Raw genomic sequence first — 8,408 nt, forward strand, 5'->3', positions numbered from 1 at the left:
ATTGTGAGGTTTCTAAACACTTTTGGGACTCCCCCTAACGTGACGACACGCCAAAGAGTATCCCAAAGTGTGATCGGCGTGTCTGTGGAGGACTGCTTATCCACTGCTGGCACAACTGCAGGCTCACAATGCTGCAGCAGCTCGCGGCAGAAGCAACTCTATGCCAACTGTGGTTGCGCTGTAAGTGCCTGTCATTGATGGGTGATACAAGGAAGATTATAAATGCAGGGAACAGTATTACCAATAACCGTGCTGTTCCTGTTCAAGCTGAATAAAGCTGGTTTTGCTGAGTTACTGAGACTTTAGGGTGCAAGACAGTGACTCACACATCACACTATTTTCCCATTACCTGAAACCTTGTGAAAAAAACCTGGAATTAATTTACATCCGGCAGCTGAAGCAAAATTTATCAGTCTCAACAGTTAAAATGCTCTGGTAACATAAGTGTTCAGTGTAACAATGCAAACAGAATTTCTAGAAGGACAAAGTTTCAAACCTCATCCCCCAATGGTGTCTAAAAACTTCACCTAATGATTTGGTAGTTTTGTTTGTCAAAACTGATTTTGAATCCACAAAAGGATTTCTGCTATTCTTGCAGGTGTACATCAAAAACAATGTATGGGTCAGTTCAATGTAGAGTGAGATGTTGTGGCTAAATTTGTTTAACTTGATCTGTTTTGTGATTCGAAATTGTGGCTATCTGGTCACTCTTTTGCAAGTTGTCCAGAATGGTAGGTGGACAGATCCCTGCACATGAGAAATATAAAACTTCTGAAAGGTGCAAAAATTATTTTGCAGTCATGAATTACATTTAACTGCATATCACTTATTTCTCTTCACAGCAGCCTTCTTAAAAATGAAATATTTTTATTTAATAATTATTCATTGTACCAGTCAGTACTCACAACAGCCAGAACCATCCTAGCACTCAGTAATTCTTGTTACACTGATATAGTAATGTTTGAATTATCATTTTTTAAATATTGACTTTAAGCAGTATTTACTTTTCAGTTACTGAATAGAACATGTCAGGAATGAACTTAGTAGGTGCAAAAGGTAAGATAAATCATTTAATCTATGATGATCATATCACTCTTTATTAATCCAACAGTGAAATACCCCTCCAAAGCCAAATAACTCTTCATTTTTTGTTACATTGGAAGGAAATCCCACACCACAAATGGCACAAGGGTAATTTTTATATCTGTACTGTGTCTACACATGCAAAATGTTGTTATACTTCCTAGTTCTCTGACTGATCCTTGTTAAAGCATTTGAGTAAAGTGCAGTCTGGAAATTGTATGTGTTCTAAATACAGCTTTGCACAGTAAACTAATGAAGGTTAACAAAGCATAAAAGTTGTCATTATCTTAAAATGAGTGATTAGTATAAGACAGCAGAAATACATGACACCATCCTAATGTACTGTATTTGGAAATCCATCCTGATTGGTCAAGCTTTTCATTCAACGCGTTTCTGAAGCAGTAATCTCTTTTTCACCAACATTACTATTGCTCAGATGTGTGTATCTATTGTGACATACAGTATTAATTTATCTGGTATGGAATACAGCACTTGAATAGCTTACTGCATCACTACAAATCCAAACTAGTGGAAACATACTCAACTCCGTTGGACATTGTGTTCTTTACATCACAGGGATACAAACCAATTTCTATACAGTTAGGAGACAAACAACAAAAAACAAAGAAGTATTCACTTGGGCAATAAAGATAATTATATATGTATTAATGCACACTCCTCCAAGAATAACATATAGTAATCCCTCGCTATATCGTGCTTCGACTTTCGCGACTTCACTCTATCGCGGATTTTATATGTAAGCATATCTAAATATATAACGTGGGTTTCTGCGGACAATGGGTCTTTTTACTTCTGGTAGATACTTCCTCAGTTGGTTTGCCCAGTTGATTTCATACAAGGGATGCTATTGGCGGATGGCTGAGAAGCTACCCAATCACAGCACGCAGTTAAGTTCCTGCATGCTGATTGGCTCAGCAACGGTGCACCAATTTTGATTCCACTGCGTTAACCAGGAAGTCTCGTCTCGCTCATTCAGCATCAATGTGTTTCGCTGTGTAAAGAGTTAACTTTTGTGCTCTTTTGTGTTTATCTTTCTGCATAGTCAAGCCCTTCATTATGGCTCCAAAACGATCTGCTACTGCTTCAGGGGCCATGCCCAAGTGCCAACGGAAGATGCTAACAATTGCCGAAAAGGTAAAAGATTTGGATATGTTTTATTTAAAAAGGAGGAAAGGAATATAAGATCTACGGCTGCAGTGTCCTTTAACCAGGGCACAAAACGAGTTGTAAGTGGACGTAATAAGGCGGTAAGGTTTATAAAAGTGTGGGAAGGGTTTATAAAGCCTTAAAATACATATAAATAATAAAATAAATATAAGGTTGCTACTTCATGGATTTTCACCTATCGCGGGGGGCTGTGGAATGTAACCTCCGTGATAGGTGAGGGATGACTGTATAGTGGTCTTGCTCACAGAATACAGTAATCCCTCCTCCATCGCGGGGGTTGCGTTCCAGAGCCACCCGCGAAATAAGAAAATCCGCGAAGTAGAAACCATATGTTTATATGGTTATTTTTATATATTTTAAGTCCTTATAAACTCTCCCACATGGTTTATAAATATTCCCCATACAGTTATACAGCATAAACCCTTTATATTCTCTTAGTTATTAGGTAAGATTCGTTGAAATTATGTATGTAAACACAGTTTATATACTACTCACAAACATACGTATCGTATATCATTGAGGAGTTTTATTTAATACGTAATAGTTTTAAACATATTGTAATTGAGTAGGTAATATAAAAATACGTGAAAAATCTATAACATGTAAATGCTGTACATAAAACCAAAATGTTATTTTAAAGATACTGTAGAGCGTCTCCGATATCACATTTGTTACAGCCATTACGATAGACAGGCCACCTGCAATAAATACCAACAATGCAAAGAAAAAATTGTATAAAATGTGTGCACAATTACAATAAACGTACATACATGTACTAAGTACGTAGAAAAATAGTTTTGGGTACTCACCAACTTGACAACTTGTCAGATAACGATGACATTTACTGCACTGTCACAGCTGTTCTAAAGGAGCCTCTTCAGGCGACTGTGTAGCACCGCCGTCGTCTTCTTCCACTGAAGGCGTACTAGGCAGTGTTTTGTGTGTAAGGAACATCGTGATGGGCAGTTGCTGGCGCTGCTTTTTAATTGTGTAAAGAGGTTCCTATACACTTCCGTGGCGCCGTCAAGAGCATTTTTACATTGCAAAGAACGAATCATTTGTGGGTCCCATTCTTCAACTGATGTCTGGAGATCTTTTGCCATTCATAGAATGGTCGCGAGACGCTCGAGAGTTAGCACAGCACCCAGGAGCTTAACGGCGTGCTCTGATTGGGTAGCTTCTCAGCCATCCACCAATAGCTTCCCTTGTTTGAATTCAAATGCGTCCCTTGTTTGAATTCAAATGGGCAAATCAACTGAGGAAGCACACGTACTGTAGACCGCAGACATCCGTGAAGCAGTGAAAAATCCGCAATATATATTCACATATGCTTACATTTAAAATCCGCGATGGAGTGAAGCCGCGAAAGACGAAGCGCGATATAGCGAGGGATCACTGTATACACATACATTACAGATGTGTAGTAATTTTTGTTTAGATCAGCTCATGTTATGGTCACTCGAGTAATCTGATTGTGTAAGCAGTGGGTCTGATCCTGGATAGCAAAGCAGCTGTACTTGTCATCGTGTTTGCCTGGATCTGCTTTGCTTCTTTTTATTTGTCAACTATTTAATTAGAGGTGAAGGAAACACATATCTTAGAATAAAATTAATTAGAAAGAAAAAAAAGAGAAACTCCTGCATAGTGACACAGTGGTTCTTTTAACTGGATAATGAGAACTGAAAAATGCCATCAAATTTCAAAACTCACCAAATCATTCGCTGTACCCAAATAGAGTAAGCGCAACTGGAAAGACAACAGACTTTAAAGATGAGGCCAACTTCACTGCCATTTCGACACTTGTGCTAATTAGCAAGCAATCTCTTGAAAAGCAAAAAAAAAAATTTAAAGAAATGAGAGGAAAAATTATATTAAGGATGATCAGACAAAGTTTATATAAACAAAAAATCAATATACTGTGTTTAAACATTCTCAATTGATGCAATAAAAGTTAGAACACAAGATTATTTAAAATGGACATTGCCACACATGTGCCTCTGTGGACCACTGTCCAGGCTCATGAGAGGTACATAATACCACTTTGGCTCAAGTAGGGACACTGATGCTAACATTCTCCTCTGATGTTTCCACCACAACACATAGAAAACACCCAGTTGAGGGCAACTGACTCCACCCCGAGCTGCTACTGACAGGAGAAGGTGTTCAGTCTTGCACCGAACCCAAGACAGGACAGAGTTCCGTCCTGAGAACTTTACACTTACATTGCTTGACAGCACTATCCTTGGGAAGCTTTTCTGTTGGCACGCATAGCAGTCCTAATTTTTGTTTCTTAAAAGCAGAATATTTTGTTGGAATTAAACAGGGATGACTGATTTCGCACCCCAAGAGTTTCCAGTGGCGACCTGCAGTTCCTTCACTTGACCACAACATACAAATGAAAGGAAGCGTTGAACAACAAAAAAGTACCACTCACCTTAGCTTTCCAGGGCTGGACCCAGGCACCTCTGGTGTCAACAAAGAGCAAGGAATAGTCAGTATGGACTGCTCATATCTACACTGTGGGGAATAAATGACAACAAAGCAGAGTTTTTATGTTTTTCATTGCTGTCTATAGAGTAATACTCCCCACTTGATCTTAATTTCAGAGTTGGCAGATGCATTGGTGAAGAAGACTGAATTTAAGCAAATAAGAGTTTATCTGTGTTCAAGGCACAAACTGGCACTATGATCCAGGCACTTGTGTCATCTGATTGAATAGAAGATCATAGGGAAAAGACAAGGGAGCACACAATAATACAGAAGACAGGAAGATGGTGAGGTCAACAGATAGGCCTGTTGTTATGAAAAAGGTGGAGGACAACGGAGGCAAAATTAACAGGTAACAGAAAAGGAACAGAAAGACAATGTGGAATTCAAATGATTTCGGAAAAAAAGACTTGATGGATAAAAAAGAATGACTGAGAAAACACATATATATTATTCTAGGGTCTCTTTTAAAAGAAAGGTGAAGGAGTAGAATGATCCCCGTATCTCTATAAACTGTATATAAAGCAAAGTTTATTGACTTATTCACTCACTCACTCAGTCATCAACAAAAAAAATATTTCCTGTTTAGCTAAAAAGCTGAAAATTGGCAAGATTGTACATCTAGGGCAGTAAACATCTGCTTAGAAAGGACAGACATTTCAATATATCAATATGGGGAAAAATAAACTTACAATGGGGAAAACTATAATCCCCAAAATCTCAAAAATATTTTGAGTGATTTCACTGAAATTTGGTGACATAATAGAAAAAAGAAATTTAGCCAACATGTTTTCTTTATTTGTTCATATTTATTAATATTATGCAATCTTACATGCTCTGTGCTGCACTTAGAGGAGACTTTATGCAAATAAAGGGAGCAACTAAAGGGATTGACAACACTCCTAACCAAAAAGGTTGACAGACAAGTGAAGAAGGGTCTGTATCTTGGAAAGGAAAAAACAGCTGTACTTAGATTTTGCCATGTACAGTAAGGTGTGAATTAGAAAGAGAAATTAGGGCAAAGCTCAAGAAAGATGAGAAGCTTGAAGGTTAACAAGCATGGTATAAACCTCAAATGCCTGTGCCTGGCACTGTGGTGGTGAGTGTTGGTGTGGCTTTGACAGAAGCAAAAAAGGCAGGGAAAGAGAAGTAGAGGTTGAAGTAGTGTCCTCGGATCCAAAACAAGGGGGGAAGACAACATAAGTTTAAACTTAAAAGATTTCCTACTAGCTACTCCATTGAAATCTACATTCATATCTCCAGACTTTGAAAAGGTACCCCCACACTGCACTCTGAAATCATTTACATTTACATGTGTGTCTGCTTACTTTGAATAGGGATGCCCCCTCCAACACCCCCCCCCCCACAGCTCCCCAAAATTCTTTACAAATACATTGACATCTGCTGAGTTTAAATGAAGACCCCCAATCGTTTAAGAAGCATCCAAAACATAGTAACAGCATTTATTTTCTTCCACTTTAAGCAGTAGAGAAAATAATCCCAAAAATAAAAACATTCAGTTCAGTGCACAGACCATTTAAATGTGCAGCCAGTAAACATCATGGCTTTTTGTATTAAGTTAAAGTGAAACGCGATGTATTAGCACTTTATTGACAGTCTGGCTATGGCAAAAATTACAAGCTTGTACATAATGTACAACTAATGAAGAACACGAAAAGAAATACATAAGTGAAGGACATAAACAAGTGAAAATCGTAAACATCAAATAATGATAATGATACATACTCAGATTTAATATAACTCTTACTGATAACCCATTTCAATTTAAAGGGATGTACTTTCCTATAACATTGTGTTTTGCAATGACCATCAACAAAGCCAAGTCACTAGAAAAAGAAAGAACTGATCTAGTACAGGAAATGTTATACTCATGGACAATTGTACATAGCATGTTCAAGATTAAGCAGCTCCAGTGACCTAATATAATTAATATTACTTTTTATTTGACTGAAACCTTTAGAAACAGGCAACTTAGAACATTTGAGATGCAATTGGTTACATCTTTTTTGGGGTGTAGTAAAGTGGGAGAATTTTGAAAGGAAGCCCCACACATTGGATGAATTGAAGGAGTTCATCTTACAAGCATTTATGGTTATTGATGCTAACTGGACTTTTTGTTATTTGCTATTATGTATCACAGTATCAGGGACTGGTCCCAGGAATGTTGGACGGTTGGACAACAGAGGATATTTCAAGCACCTAAGAGACTAAACATGACCCAATCATTATTGTTACCCTACCCAAAACCAGTAAAATAAAAAGAAATAATTAATAAATGCTGTATATTATAATGCATAAGTCAATATCTTGTACCTAACGGGAGAGGCAGATTCTAGGGGCTTCAGGGAAACCAACTTTATTTTTCTGCCCAAAACAGGAAAAATCAGGGTCTTTATTCAAACGAGTGCTACCACTTCAATACAAACAGACCCATCAAACATGTAGTGGCATTATCAGTCGTCTTGCTTTAGCTCCCTGGCTCAGTTTTGGAAGAGATAATCCTACACGTCACATAGGTCCAGCAGCTGTGGGGTAGCGGCTGGGATCAGGTCATCCTGGAGGAGAGAGGGCAGAAAAGAAAAAAGTGGGCCAGGTCTGTGGCTGGATTAAAGTGTTCCCCATATCAATGTTCAGCCCACGGACGCGTAGAAAGGCTGCAGACTTCTGGTTGTCTTGGTGTCACCACAAACCTGCCATTGCCTCAACAGCAAACAATCAACTATCAACAGATGCATCACCCTTGCGGTGGCATTGGTAGGAGGGTGGCGCAAAGGGGTTCAAAGTCCTCAACACCCCACTCCCAGCTTTGTTTACACAGGTTAAACGAAGCAACAGTGCAAGGTCAGGTTCAGCCAGATGCAAAAGAATGTCAGCATTGACATGAGTGGCAAACATCAAGAGCAAACAGCTGCAGACTAATAAACAACTGGGTGAGCTGGGCATTCGTATCCTTCTGCCTGTATAGTTATTGGAGTGGGGTGTGGTCGGTCACCAGGGTAAACTGCCAAACCCACAAGTAGTGGCAGAGGGTCTCCACTACCCACTTAATCGGCAAGCATTCTTTCTCAATAGTTGAGTACTTGAGTTCCCTGGGAAGTAATTTCCAGTTCAGAAACATGATGGGATGTTTCCTCCCCATCAAAAAAACTGAAAAAGCACCACCTCCCAAACCGAAAGCTCTCACAATCATCTGGAGAATTAATTTTTTAGAAAAGCCTGGGTTCCGCAGAACCTGGAATGAGGACAAAGTGGCCTTCAAGTCAAAGGCAATCATCGGTCTAGACAATGCCGTGATGAGAGGGGCAGTTTGGTGTGCAAAATTCAGAATAAACTTCCTGTAGTAACCAGCGAATCCAAGGAAAGCATGGACCTGCTTCTGTGTTTCTGAACGGGGATGCACAAGTACCTCTCCCACATTGTCTAACTGAGGTTTGATCAGGCCATTCCCCATGTAATATCCCAAATAATGCATTTCTGACATACTCAATTTACACTTTTTGGGGTTAGCCGTCAACACAGCCAGCCTCAAAATGTCAAGCACCACCTGCAGGCTGTTGAGATGCAACAGCCAATCTTTACTAAAAATAACCATATCATCATGATATACACAAGCATATGCAGAATAGGGT

This window comes from Erpetoichthys calabaricus, chromosome 1 (genome assembly GCF_900747795.2).
Source record: "Erpetoichthys calabaricus chromosome 1, fErpCal1.3, whole genome shotgun sequence".
Lineage (NCBI taxonomy): Eukaryota > Metazoa > Chordata > Cladistia > Polypteriformes > Polypteridae > Erpetoichthys > Erpetoichthys calabaricus.